Source organism: Pan troglodytes, chromosome 13, assembly GCF_028858775.2.
Source record: "Pan troglodytes isolate AG18354 chromosome 13, NHGRI_mPanTro3-v2.0_pri, whole genome shotgun sequence".
Classification (NCBI taxonomy): Eukaryota; Metazoa; Chordata; class Mammalia; order Primates; family Hominidae; genus Pan; species Pan troglodytes.
Genome location: NC_072411.2, coordinates 103,536,767 through 103,551,945, shown reverse-complemented (window position 1 = coordinate 103,551,945; position 15,179 = coordinate 103,536,767). Strand labels below are relative to the sequence as shown.

Below are 15,179 nucleotides of genomic sequence, written 5' to 3'. Positions count from 1 at the left end.
ATGGCCATCTCTGGCCATGGTCCACTGCAGTTTTCCTGCACCTAAACCCTCTGGGCTCCACACAGGTTGGAGCCCTGTCCCTGCCAACTCTCCAAACAGCTCTCCCTGCCAGCTCAAATGTCTGTGGGGGTCATGGGGTCACCTGCAGCTAGGATTCTGGAGATCCATGTTGAGAGTGGGCCACTCTATACCTATTTAACCTACCCTTTCCTTAGAAGCTGCTTGGGGCCAGGAATGAGTCCTTGTGCTTGGCAACCCCATGCAGGGTTCCCAGCTTCCTCCCACTTCAACCAGAGTCTGCATCCTCCCTCCATCCACTCTCAATGCCTTCCTTCCGAAGATCTGCTTGGAGTGTGCTGGTCTTCTTGATGATCTTATCTTGGTGAGGGAAGATCTTCCTGGCTGTGTCTAGTTGGCCATCCTGGCTCCTCTTCCTGGATTTTTGTATGTTGATTGTATCCTTCATTTTTACTGAATTCATTGATCAGTTATAAGAGTTTTTGGTAGAGTCTTTACATTTTTCTATGTATAAGATCATGTCTCTGCAAACAGGGATAATTTGACGTCCTCCTTTCCAATTTGGATGTCCTTAATTTATTTCTCTTGGCTAATTACTCTGGCTAGAACTTCCAGTACTGTGTTGAATAAAAGTGGTTAGAGTGGGTGGTGGTGTCTTGTTCCAGTTCTTAGTTGAAAGTTTTTCCCCCATTCTGTATGATGTTAGCTGTGGGTTTGTCATGTATGGCCTTTATTGTATACTGAAGTGTATTAAATACATTGAATTGAGTATTGAGGTACTTTCCTTTTATACCTAATTAAGAGTTTTTATCATAAAGGGATGTTGAATTTTATCAAATCCTTTTTCTAATCTATTGAGATAATCATATGGTTTTTTTCGTTCTTTCTGTTTATATGATGTATCATGTTTAGTGATTTGCACATGCTGAACCATCCTTGAGTTCCTGGGATAAATCCCACTTGATCATGTTGTATTAATGGATTTGATTTGTTAGCATTGTGTTTAGGACTTTTGCATCTACATTAATCAGGGATATTGGCCTGTAGTTTTCTTTCTTTTTTTGTTGTGTCATTGTCTGCTTTTGGTATCAGGGTGATGCTGGTCTCATACAATGAGTTAGGAAGAGTGATATGGTTTGGATTTGCATCCCCACCCAAATGTAATGTCAAATTGGATAAGGGGACTTGTGGGAGATGATTGCATCATGGGGGAGGATTTCTCTCTTGCTGTTCTCATGATAGTGAGTGAGTTATCAGGAGATCTGATGGTTTAAAAGTGTGGGCACCTCTCTCTGTGTGTCTCTTTCTCTCTCTCTCTCTCTCTGTCTGTCTCTCTCTCCTGCCACCAGGTGAAGAAGGTGCTTGCTTTTCCTCACCTTTTGCCATGATTGTAAGTTTCCTGAGGCCTCCCAGCCATGCTTCCTGTTAAGCCTGTGGAACTGTGAGTCAATTAAACCTCTTTTCTTCATAAATTACCCAGTCTCAGGTAGTTTTTTATAACAGTGTGAGAACAAACTAATACAAAGAGTTTTATCTGCTTCAATTTTTTGGAATAGTTTGAGAAGAATTGGTATTAATTCTTCTTTAAACTTTGGTAGAATTCAAAGATTAAGCAATTTGGTCCTGGACTTTTCTTTGTTAGGAGATGTTTTATTACTAATTCAGTCTCATTACTTCTTATTGGTCTGTTCAGACTTTCTATTTCTTCTTGGTTCAATCTTGGTAGGTTGTATGTTTCCAGGAATATATCCATTTCCTCTAGGTTTTCAAATTTATTGGTATATTCTTGTTCATGGTAGTCTCTAATGATTTTTTTTTTTATTTCTGTGGTATCCATTTTGATGTCTCTTCTTCTGTTTCTTTTTTTTTTTCTGAGACAGGATCTCACTCTGTTGCCCAGACTGGAGTGCAGTGGCACGATCTTGACTCACCACGACCTTCACCTCCCAGACTCAAGCGATTCTCTTGCCTCAGCCTCCCTAGTAGCTTGGATTACAGGCATGCTCCACTACTGCCCAGATAATTTTTGTATGTTTAGTAGAGATGGGGTTTCACCATGTTAGCCAGGCTAGTCTCAAACTGCTGACCTCAAATGATCCACCCGCCTCAGCCTCCCAAAGTGCTGGGATTACAGGCATGAGCTACCGCACCTGACCCTCAATGAACTTTAATCCTTAATTTCTTTCTTCACGCAGTGGTTATTCAGGAATATGTTGTTTAATTTCCATGTATTTGTATTATTTTAAATGTTTCTCTTACTGATTTCTACATTTATTCCATTGTGGTCAGATAAGAGACTAGATAAGATTTCAAATTTGAAAATTTTTTGAGACTTGTTTTGTGTCCTAACATGTGGTCATTCCTGAAGAATGTTCTGTGCTCTGAAGAAAAGAATGTATTTTCTGCAGCTGTTAGGTGAAATGTACTGTAAATGTCTGTTAAGTCCCTTTGGTCTATGCTGTAGTTTAAATCCAATGTTTCTTTTTGATTTTCTTTCTAGGGATGTCTCCAATGCTAATAGTGGATTGTTGAAGTCTCCATCTATTATCGTATTGGAGCCTATCCCTCTCTTTAGATCTAATAATATTTGCTTTATATATCTGGGTGCTGTGGTATTGGGTGCATATACATTTACAATTGTTATTTTCTTGCTGACTTGATCCTTTTGTTATTATTATATAATGTTCTTCATTGTTTCTTTTGACAGCTTTTTACTTGAAGTCTGTTTTGTCTGATATAGGTATAGCTATCCCTGCTTGCTTTTCGTTTCTGTTTGTGTGGAATATCTTTTTCTCTCTCTTTGCTTTCAAGTGTTTGACAGTGAAGTGATTCTATTTTAGGCAACATATATGTGCATCTTGTTATGTTTATCCATTCATCCAGTGTGTATTTTTAAAATCGGCATTTAATTCATTTATATTCAAGGTTATACTTGATAGGTGAAGACGTTTTTTGTCTGCCTGTGTTATTTCAAAGGACCTGTCTTCAAATTCAGAAATTTTTTATTCTGCTTGGTCTAGTCTGATGTTAAAGCTCTTGATTGTATTTTTTATTTCATTCATTTAATTCCTCATAGCATTCCTGTGGTTCTTTTTTTAATGACATCTATCTCTTTGTTGAAGTACTCATTCAAATCATGATTTTTACCCTGATTTCATTGAATCCTCAATCTGTATTCTCTTGTAACTCAGCATTTCCTTAAGATTATTATTTTGAATATTTTTCTGGAATTTTATATATTTCCTTATGCTAGGGGTCTGTTACTAGATAATTATCGTGTTCCTTTGTGTCATGTTTCCTTGCTTTTTCATGTTTGATATGTCTCTATGTAGATTTCACATATCTGGTGTAATAGTCACATCTTTTGGGGAAGGTTTTGTAGGGAAAGACTTATTTGTTTAGATGGGTCTTGGGTGTTGGTTCAGCAGGGTACACTGGATTTGATTCTGGATGGACACAGTAGTATAGTCACCATGTAGTTTCTTCAGCTGTAATCTGTGCTTGTGTCATTTGCATCTCAGTGGCCTAGGTTGGGAGAGTTTATGGCAGTGGTGGTGCGGCTTTGCTGGTGGTGGGCAAAGCTTCTTCCTACCCCAGGAAGGGAGGAAAAGTCACCTAGATTCAGCTTATGGGATTTGGGCATAGTTCACAATGGAGAAGGGAACTAAACCTTCCAGGTGAGGCTCTTTAGGCCAATTTAACTGACCTAACAACAACTGTGGTTGTTCCTACATCTGAATGTATATGAGGAGTTATTGTGTTATATGCTGGATCATCTCCATTTCATAAACATCAGAATGATTGGAAGAGTCATGTGTAAAGAAGTGCTAGTGTGACATACAAATTACTACTTGCCTGTCTCCATGTCCCCTTCCAGATGGCTCAATAAAAAAATTTGCAGAATCCTAGGAGGACAAAGGGAAACCATGGCCTTCATTAAGGACCTAAAGGCAGCAGAAAAATTAAGAAATGCATTATCTAAATACAACATTCCTGTATGGCCAGTAAAATTTGCTAATGGAGCTGGAGACTTACAGTGCATTATTACCAACTGAATTCATTTGTTGCCTCCATACCTTAGCTGTTCCAAACATTGCGACTTACTGAATCCATTCTACAGACAGCTGACTCTTGGTACTCTGTGTTGGACATTGTCAACACACCTTTCGTACACCACTGACACCTGAGGACTAAGATCAGTTTGTAAACATTTGTAGTACTCCCTTAAGGATACCTACTCATCTACCATTTTCCACCAGTGGGTGTGTTGGGATTTAGCCTGAATGCTTGTACCCTCTGATATCCACAAGTTTCACTGTATAGATGATGTCCTATTGGTTAGCAAGTCAAAAGCCTTAGTCTCAATAGTCATGAATGTGGTAGTTACCGTGTTTCCACTAGCAGCAGTGGCTCATAAGCCCTGACAAAATTAGGTGGACTGCTTACCAGATAAAGTTTATTGGGTCTATCTGGGCAGATTCATAATGGGCAGTCCTTTTGGCAGTCAAAGAAAAACTATTGCCTTTTTGCAGTCCCCCTACCTCCACCCCAACCACCATAAAATGAGGCCCAGCACCTTGACGGGCTCTGGGTACAGGATGTGGCATGTGCCTCACTATGGCCTTAATCTTGGCTAACCTACAGACTGGCATCCTTTTAGTAGGGCCCAGTCCAACAGGCTGAGTTAGAAGCTGTCCAGCAAGCTTATGTTAGGGGCTCTGCAATCCTAATGACTTTTTTGAGCTATGAATCTGTACTGATTAGAGCCTCTGCCTGAAGACACCCTTTGGGGTTTTGGACTTGTTTCCCTCTGACATAGCTATCAGGTACACTCTTTTTGAAAAGTAGCTATTACCTTGAGTAACTAGTAGCAAGAGGTACTGAGCTCTTCTCAAAAGTGAACACTCTAGCTGAGGAGACCTTGTGACTCTTTGACTTTTTCCCATCTTGAGGTGGGTCAAGTTGGACTCAGCAACTAACAAGGTAGAAAGGGCCCAACAAGCCTCACTTGTAAAATGGAAATGGTAGATTCAAGAACACGGACATCCTGGCCCCAGCAGTATTTCATCTTTACAGTAAGAAGTGGCAGTTACCCCTTTGGGGGAAACCTTGGCCCCCACTCTGCCCTCTGAAGAAAATTGCTGGTTCAATAGGGCTTTACTATAAATAATATAGTCCTCTCTTTCTGACTTAGAAGTCTTCTGGCAGCATCTATAAAACTGTGGCAGGATAACTTGACAGCTTGTAAGTAGGGTAAAACCCTAGAATTTGCACTGTTTCTGCCAATTTTGACAATAAGAATGGGATGCTGACAGAGACATGGCTTTCTGGAAGAGGAAGGAAAAGAAACCCCTGCAGGCTGGGTTACGGAATATGAGAAGATTCCTTGGATTTCGGTGGCAAATGCTCTCATCCAAGTGGTATGAGGCAGGGGTTGGGGAGGGGAAATGGCTAATAACGGTCTTCCCCTTGTCTTGCCTGTTAATGACTGTTCAGAGGCTGAGTTGTGACAGGCAGGATCGAAACCACCCAAACGGTGCTTTGTTTGTTGCTCACTCTCCCTTAGTGGTGGGGAGGTGGGGAAGAAGGGGATGACCTCAGCTGCTTTAAGGAGAAGGCCCAGTACATTGGGGAACTTCAGGCAGGTGAAGGACACAAAGTTTTATGGTTCTGTTAGACATAGGCACCAAAGGCTCCCAGGTAGAGCTATAGCAGCATGTGCCAGAAAGAAAAAATTCCCTGTGTCTGGGAGCTTTCCGGAGGCAGGGAGGTACACGGGAGGAGGTAGTACCAATCCTGAGATGAGGTGAAATAGAAAAAAAAAAAAAAAAAAGGCTTCCTGTTACTTCAGCTTTATCCCATAGGTGAGGCCCTCTTGCTCCCTTGCTCTCCCTATGCACCTAGTCTGAAAATAAGGTTAAACTCCTGACAGCTGTTGGAGCATCTGTGTCCCACCCCTTCCCCGCCCACCCCCATACGCAGGTGAGTCTGTGTTCTGGTAGGGGAAAAAAAAAATCTCCACAAAAACCTGAAATCAATTAATATGGTTTAAGCAAAACTTACTGTGGGGAGAAAGTTAAAGTGATCTTATGCATAGGGCTCTCTGCCAATTCAATATATAGTCATGTGCCACATAATGACATTTTGGTCAACAGACCACATGATATGGTCTGGTTCTGTGCCCCCACCCAAATCTCATCTCGAATTATAATCCCCATATGTCGAGGGAGGGGCCTTGTGGGAGGCGATTGGATTATGGGAGCGATTTCCCCCGTGCTGTTCTCCTGATAGTGAGTGAGACCAGCTGGTTTAAAAGTGTGGCACTTCCCCTTCACTCACCCACTCTCTCCTGCTGCCTTGTAAAGAAGGTGCTTGCTTCTCTTTTTCCCTTCACCTTGACTGTAAGTTTCCTGAGGCCTCCTCAACCATGCAGAACTGTGAGTCAATTAAACCTTTTTTCCTTGTAAATTACCCAGTCTCAGTTCTTTAGAGCAGTGTGAAAACAAACTAATACACTGAATATGCGACGGCAGTACCATAAGACCATAATATCATATTTTACTGTACCTTTTCTATGTTTAGATACACAAATATTTACCATTGTGCTTCAACTGCCTACAGTATTTAGTCCAGTAACATGATGTACAGGTTTGTAGCCTAGTAGCAATAGGCTAGATCCTATAGCATAGGTGTGTAGTAGGCCACACCATCTAGGTTTATATAAGTACATACTATGATGCTTACACAATGACAAAATCATCTGATAACACGTTTCTCAGTGTATTCACATTGTTAATTGGCACATGAATACTGCTGTTATAGCATCTATTGTTAAGGGTGTGTAATGAAATCGATGTGTTACACACTTGTACTGTGAATGCTCATAAAGTGTCAAGGGAAATTTTCCCATTCAGGGCACTGCCACATGTAGAGGAGTCCTTGCCATTTGCCACAGGTGGGTGGATCCGGATTTAAGTGAGTGCCTCTGCCCTCTGTTATTACAATTTGATATGAGATTTGGGTGGGGATATAGAGACAAACAATATCATGTAGTCTGTTGTTGACCAAAAGGTCTTTATATGGCACATGACTATATATTGAATTGGCTGAGTGCCCTATGTGTAAGATCATGTTACCTTTCTCCCAGACAGTAAGTTTTGCTCAAAGATACAGGTGATGCCCTGTTGGTTGGCAAGTCAAAATCCTCAATTTCAGTGGCCCTGACTATGGTGTTATTACACCTCTACCAACAGGGTTTGGCTGACAAACCCTGACAAATTCAAGGACCTGCTTGCCAGGTCAGGAGTTTGAGACCAGCCTAGCCAACATGGGGAAACTGTGTCTCTACTAAAAATACAAAAATTAGCCAGGCATGGTGGTACACACCTGTGGTCCCAGCTACTCAGGAGGCTGAGGCAGGAGAATGGCTTGAACCTGGGAGACTGAGGCTGCAGTGAGCTGAGATTCCACCACTGTGCTCCAGCCTGGGCAACAGAGCAAGACTCTGTCTCAAAAAAAAAAAAAAAAAAAAAAAAAAAAAAAAAAAAAAAAAAACTATATGGGCAGATTCACAACACTCAATTCCTTTGGCAATCAAAGAAAAAACTATCTCTTTGATCCCCTACTAGTTTTTAATTTTTTTGAGTGTGAAAGACCATATGTACTTCACTTTGGGATTCTACTTAGTCCTTTATTTAGCATGCTTTGAAAGGGGCCTAAACCAACAGGCCTTGCTAGCCAAATGGTAATAGTGTGTTTAGGGGTGCATCTGACCTGGTCCTAGCATCATTTTGGTTTTGCAAAAAAATTGGCAGCCATTAATTTAGGCAATACATTTTTCTTTATTCTGCCACCAAAAACAAAGCCACTGGTTCAGTTGGGGCCCTGGATTCACAGTTTCCCCTAAATATCTGGACCAGGTTCACAGATGGTTCAGCAGATGAAACCTGATGGTATCAGCTGGGCCACTACGGCTGTTTAGCCCAAGGGCCAGCTATGCAGATCCAAAAATTGATTTCATTATTTCACTTAGTGGGCAGAATTCTGGCCAATACTCTTCCTAGAGAAACTTATACCCAATTTTATGTGGACAGTTCAATGAGTTTTGACAAATGTGTATTTTTGTGTAATCGTCACCCATTATCAAGAACTAGAATGTTTCCATCACTACACCATTATGTTTGATGTTAGTTATAGGGTTTTCATAGACATTCTTCATTAGGTTTAAGAAAGTCTCTTCTAGTCCTAGTTTGCTGAGAGATTTGATGAATAATAGGTGCTGGATTTTGTCAGATGCTGTTTCTGAAACTACTGATATGATCATATGCTTTTTAGTATATTAGTATAATAAAATATTAATGCACAGATATTTTTATTGTTAAATCAACTTTACGTTCCTAGGATCAACCCTACTTGGTTATAATGTATTATCCTTTTCATATATTGTTGGGTTCATTTGCTAAATTTTATGAAAAGTTTTTCACACATAGTCATGAGAAATATAGGTCTGTAGCTTTCTTGTAATGTTGTTACTAGTTTTGGTAAAGTTGGTATTGTAGAATGAGTTGGGAAATATTCTCCCCCCTTCAGTATTCTAGAAGAATTTATGAATAATTTGTTCTTCTTTTGCTATTTTCTTAAGGTGGAGCCTGAGGTAAACAATTTGAGATATTTCTTTTTTATTACATATATTATTATAAATTTCTAAGTACTGCTTTAAATTTATCCCATAAATATTGACTTATGTTTTTATTTTCATTCAGTTCAAAACACATTCTTATTTATCTTTCGATTTGTTCTTTGATGGATCGGTTACTCAGAAATGTCTTTAGTTTCCTAATATTTGAAGATTTTCTAGAAATGACTGTAATTTAATTCTATTTGGTCAGAAAACATATCTATGATTTGAATCCTTTAAAACTGAAACTGTTTTATAGCCTACAATTTTGTATATCTTGGCCTCCAGCTGCATCCATGTTGCTGCAAAGGACATGATTTCATTTTGTTACGGCTACATAGTATTCCATAGTGTGTATGTACCACATTTTCTTTATCCAGTCCATTGTTGATGGGCACCTAGGTTGACTCCATGTCTTTGCTATTGTGAATGGTGCTGCGATGAACATACAAATGCATATGTCTTTTTGGTAGAACAATTTATTTTTCTTTGGATATATAACTGGTAATGGGACTGCTGGCTGAAATTGTAGTTCTATTTTCAGTTCTTTGAGAAATACCTAAAGTGCTTTCCACAGTGGCTGAACTAATTTACATTCTCACTAATAGTGTGTAAGCATTCTCTTTTCTCTGCAGCCTTGCCAACATCTATTGTTTTCTGACATTTTAGTAATAGCCATTCTGACTGGTGTAAGATGGTGTCTCATTGTGGCTTTGATTTGCATTTCTCTGATGATTAGTGATGCTGAGCATTTTTAAATATGTTTGCTGCTTGTATGTCTTCTTTTGAGAAGTGTCTATTCATGTCTTTTCCTCACTTTTTATGAGATTGTTTTTTGTTTGTTCAATTGTTTACATTCCTTATAGGTTGTGGATATTACTCCTTTGTCAGACTCGTAGTTTGTGAATATTTTCTCCCATTCCGTAGGTTGTCTGTTTACTCTGTTGATAGTTTCTTTCTTTTTTTTATTTTTTTATTTTTCTTTTTTTTATTTTATTATTATTATACTTTAAGTCTTAGGGTACATGTGCACAACGTGCAGGTTAGTTACATATGTATACATGTGCCATGCTGGTGTGCTGCACCCATTAACTCATCATTTAGCTTTAGGTATATCTCCTAATGCTATCCCTCCCTCCTCCCCCCACCCCACAACAGTCCCCAGAGTGTGATGTTCCCCTTCCTGTGGCCATGTGTTCTCCTAGTAAACCATCTTGCCTTTTATTCAGTTTCTTTAAAAAAACTATACATGCAACTACCCTATGACCCACCAATTGCACTCTTGCGCATTTATTCCGGGAAATTAAGACTTACATGTTCATAAAAATACGTATATACAATGTTCATAGCAGCCTTATTCATAATAGCTCCAAACTGGAACACAACCCAGATGTCCTTTAACTGGTGAATAAACTTTGGTACATCCATACAATGGAATAATACTCAGCAATAAAAAGGAATAAACTATTTATATGTACAACAACCTGGATGAATTTTTAGAGATTTATGCTGAGTAAAAAAAAGACAATCCCAAAATGTTACACACTGTATGATTCCATTTATATAACATTCTTGAAATGACAAAATTATAAAAAATGAACAGATTAGTGGTTACCAGACATTAATAGGGGATGGGGGCAGGAAGGAAATGGTGAGATTATAAAAGGATATTAGAGGTCCTTGTGGAAATGTCTAGGTCTTAACTGTATAATGTCAATATCCTGGTTGTGAAATTGTACTACAGTTTTGAAAGATGTTACTATTGAAGAAAGCTGAATAAGGAAGAGTACATGAGCTCTCTCTGTTATTTCTTACAACTGCACATTAATTTACATTTATTTCAAAATAAAAAGCTTAACTTTTAAAAAGAAAGATCATTGTCAAATATTTTAACGAAAAAGAAAACTTACCTAAGATGTTTTTCTTAGGAGTGGTAGTCAGAGCCATACCCAACACATAAAACAAAATTAAATTGAAAAAGATAAATTGGGTTTGTAACCCACTAAACATATATTCCAGTATATACAATCAACAGACTTAAAAGATTGAATCTATCACCTAGGGCAACAGACTTGTAAACTGAAGACATCTCAGAGTTCTAGAACAAATTTCTGAAAGTCCAAGCTAATTGCTTCACAAACAGGTCACAAAATCTTTAGAATTCTGTGGGAAAATAATCTTCGGAGTTGTTTGAAGTTAAAAGAAGAGTTTTTTTGTTTTTTTTTTTTAATGAGCCAAGGTAGACAGTGTGTTATAGAAATGCAGTATTTTGAGGCAAACTTCTGGAGTACTAAATCTGAATTGGAAAGGACTGATAACATCTCTTTCAACTCATAGCTGATTCAGGTGACAGTCTTTCAATAGTTCCTTCACATTTTTAGAGCCCGTTCATAAATTAAGACTTTCAAGATATAGCTTAATTAGCTTTTACTTAAACCCTGACAGTGACTGGACCCTAAATCATTTCCCCAAAAGTCAGGATGAAAAAAAGGTGAGGAGAGATGGGGAAATTAATTTTACTTAGCAATGAAAGGTAGCGTTTGGTGGTAGTAAGAGAACTAGTATGATACAGTAAAAAGACCTTGGATTTTACAGGCAGAAATATTTAGGTTTAAATCCAGATTCTTCCATGGTCATATAACTTTGGGCAGTTTACATCTGAGTTTCAGTTTTCTCATCTGCAAAATGAGTATACTATCTATCACCTCTTTCAAAGAATTTTAAAGGGCTTGGAACATAATAGACACTTGCTAAATGGTAAGTATTAACTTTATTCACCTGTATAAGTATAGGATAAGTACGAAAAGTAGAATTGTTGGATCAGAGGGTACAAGCATATTTATTTTGATACTGCCAGATTATGCTTTAAAATAGATATGCTAATTTGCATTTGCATCAAAATGCTAGAAAGTACTCATCCCACACTCACATTTTCGTTTTTATGAATTTGATGCACAAAATAATAGTCCACTGATACTTTAATTTGCATTTTCCTGATTATTAATGAGTGAACAATTTTCATGTGTTTATTATCTATTTGTAGTTCTGTTATTTGTTTATAATCTCTGCCCATATTTACAAATCGGGTTGTGTTTGCTTACTTACATGTGAAAATGCTTTATATGTTTTGGATAACAATACATTATCTATGCTGTTTGTTATTTATGTTTTTTAACTTCTTTGAGGTCAAAGGTATTTTTAAATGTCTATGTGGTCAAATTCGACACCTTTTCCTTTTTTGGCTGTTGGTTTATATCTTGTTTAGAAGGTCCTTAGGTTATGTCAGTATTCTCCTATATGTTTTTCTAGTACTTTTATAGCATATGGTTTTTATGTTTAACTATTTAATCTATCTATGCTTTTTTTTTAATATGACGTAAGAACTTACCAATATCTTTGCTGAAATGGATAGGCAATTGTCTCAATGCAATTTATTACATTTTCCCTATAGTCAACTTATTCTTGTCTGTCAGCATCCCTTCCTGAGGGTTTCACCCCTGTCCCAGCCCCAATCCCTAGTGTGGTTAGCAGTCTTGACACTGCCTCAGAGGCTACAAGGATGAGCATATAATTTAATTAAAAATATTAAGACAGGGTGTTCTTATTCTTTTATTTTTATTTATTTATTTATTGAGACAGTGTCTTGCTTTGTCACCTAGGCTGGAGTGCAGTGGTGCAAACTTGGCTCACTGCAACCTCCTCCTCCCAGGTTCAGGCAATTCTTGTGCCTCAGCCTCCCGAGTAGCTGGGACTATAGGCGCACACCACCACACCTGGCTAATTGTTGTATTTTTAGTAGAGACAGGGTTACACCATGTTGGCCAGGCTGGTCTTGAACTCCTGACCTCAGGTGATCAGCCCACCTTGGCCTCCCAAATGATTACAGGTGTGAGCCACATCCCCGACCCCTTATTCTTTTAAACCAAGAGCTAGCAGTGGTAATTTCCTACCAGATGAAGAGAGAATGCCTGTAAAAGCCAACATGGAGAGAGAGTGTCCTGATCACATTAAGTCCCTGGAGCCAGCCATGCCCATCCCTTAGAATTCCTAGTTAAATGAGCCACTGTATTTCCTATTTAAAATGAAGTATATTATTTCTAAGGCAAACTTCATAAAATGCATCGATATCTTTAAAATTAAATGTATATATTACATATTAGGGTTGATTGTACTTAAAGGTTACCCCATTTGGGGAGTAAGGAATGGAAGGAGAGAACAGTTGTGATCTAAAACTTGGGAGACTGCCTGGTTTATAATAGCTGCTCCATATTTTTGTTAAATAATTACTTAATAAGTGAATGAATGACAAATGAATAGATTCATTTAAAAATTAACAAATACTTTGAGAAGAAAAATAAGATAGTAAAATTTCTAGGCATGAAAATAATGAAAAGTAAATAATTGTTTTTAATCACATAATTTACTAAGTAAAATAACACTATTTGGAGTTTCCACTTAAGTGACAAATAGAACATGGTTTTAGTATAGATATCTTATCTCTTTTCATGAGAAAATTGGTAAAGTCTTTATCCAGAAGTGGTTTGAGGGGTCTAAGTTTTAGAGCATTTAAAACTGAATGTAAAAATAGACAAGTGGGACTACATCAAACTTAAAAACTTCTTGCATCAAGGAAACAATAGAGTGAAAAGGTAATCCATGGAATGGCAGCGAACATTTGCAAATCATATATCTGATAAGGGGTTAATATCCAGAATATATAAGGAACTTCTACAACTCAACACCAACAAAAAACAACACAGTTAAAAAATGGAGAGTTCTCCAAAGAAGCTATACAAATGGCCAATAAGCATATGAAAAGATGCTCAACATTACAAATCATAAGACAAATGCAAATCAAAACCACAGTGAGTTATCACCTCCCACCCACTGGGATGGCCTCTATCAAAAGAAAAGAAAATAACGTGTTGGTGAGGATGTGGAGAAATTGGAACCCTTGTGCACTGTTGGTGGAAATGTAAAATGATGCAGCCACTATGGAAAACAACATGGAGGTGCCTCAAAATATTAAAAATAGAATTACCATGTGATCCTATTTCTGATAGATAGATACATACCTATTTCTGGGTATATATCTAAAAGAATTCAAAACAGGACCTTGAAGAAATTTTGCACACCCATGTTTACTGCAGCATTATTCACAATACCCAAGAGGTAGAAACATCACAAATATCCTTAGATGAACAGATAAGGAAACTGTGGTATATAAATACAGTGGAATGTTATTCAACCTTAAAAAAAAAAAAAGAAATCTCGTCACATGCTAGAGCATGGATGAACTTCGAGGAATTATGCTAAGTGAAATGAGCCCATCACGAAAGGACAAATACTTCACAATGCCACTGGAGTGGAGATTATGAGTGCGATCATGGCTCACTGCAGCCTCAAACTCTGAGGCTCAAGCCATCCTTCCACCTCAGCCTCCCAAAGTGCTAGGATTATAGGCATGGGCCACCACACCCAGCTGGGTTTCAGTTTTGCCAGATGAACAAATTCTCGAGATCTGTTGCACAACAATGTGAATATACTTAACACTATTGAACTGTACATTTAAAAAATGGTTAACATTGTAAAATTAATGTTATGTGCTTTTTACCACAATAAAAAATAAAATGGAAAAAAACCGCAATTGTAGGAAATGCAGTCTTTCTGTAATTACTTCAAGTTTGAACTTTGACATCTTCATTTATATAATTTTTAAGTCAACTAATTTAAATAATTAACTGCATTTAGTACTTTAAACAGTTTCTTGTACCTATAAAATTAGAAAATTCCTGCCTTTGGCACCCTTTGACTATGTCATATTGTCCTATAGTTCTCTCAGTTTACATAAAAGGCTTTTATTCTTTGGAGCAAGATAATAAATCTATTTGTGTCAGCCCAGATACGTTTATTTTTAAACTTATGTTAGTTTCTATAATTTGCAAATGAGTCTTGACTATATAGCTCATCTTTTCCTGCTGCTTTGAAATTCAACGTTTATCCTATGCTAATTTAACATGTGATGTGGTTTGATTCTGTGTCCCACCCAAATCTCATCTTGAATTGTAATCCCCACGTCGGGGGAGGGGCTTGGTGGGAGGCGACTGAATCATGGCGGTGGACTTCCCCCTTGTTCTGGTGACAGTGAGTGAGTTCTCACAAGATCTGGTTGTTTGAAAGTGTGTGACACTTCCCCCTTTGCTTGCTCTCTCTCCTGCCACCATGTGAAGAAGGCCTTGCTTCCCCTTCACCTCCCACCATGATTCGAAGTTTCCTGAGGCCCCCCCAGTCATGCTTCCTGTTAAGTCTGTGGAACTGTGAGTCAATTAAACCTCTTTTCTTCATAAATTACCCAGTTTCAGGTAGTTCTTTATAGTTGTGTGCAAATGGACTAATACAACATGCTAATTATTATATGCTAATTTCCTTATGTACATGAGCTGTTTCAGTATTCTGTTCCATTAATTTTGCCTATTTCTATGAC

The 15,179-nt window shown here is 38.0% G+C and overlaps 1 protein-coding gene and 1 long non-coding RNA gene across 18 annotated transcripts in view; one reads left to right on the top strand and one right to left on the bottom strand.

Annotated features, from left to right (window-relative positions):
* LOC107973885 (uncharacterized) overlaps positions 1-10,816 on the bottom strand; it is a 48,001-nt gene extending 37,185 nt beyond the window's left edge. The window contains exons 1-2 of the long non-coding RNA XR_010150209.1: positions 10,606-10,816; positions 3,874-3,962 (exon numbers count right to left, since the gene is read on the bottom strand). This is a non-coding gene — a long non-coding RNA (uncharacterized LOC107973885). The remainder of the gene's footprint in view (positions 1-3,873; positions 3,963-10,605) is intronic.
* The window catches only part of C2CD6 (C2 calcium dependent domain containing 6), a 133,064-nt gene that overhangs the window by 97,709 nt on the left and 20,176 nt on the right, over positions 1-15,179 (top strand). The gene's annotated exons all lie outside the window — the stretch shown is intronic.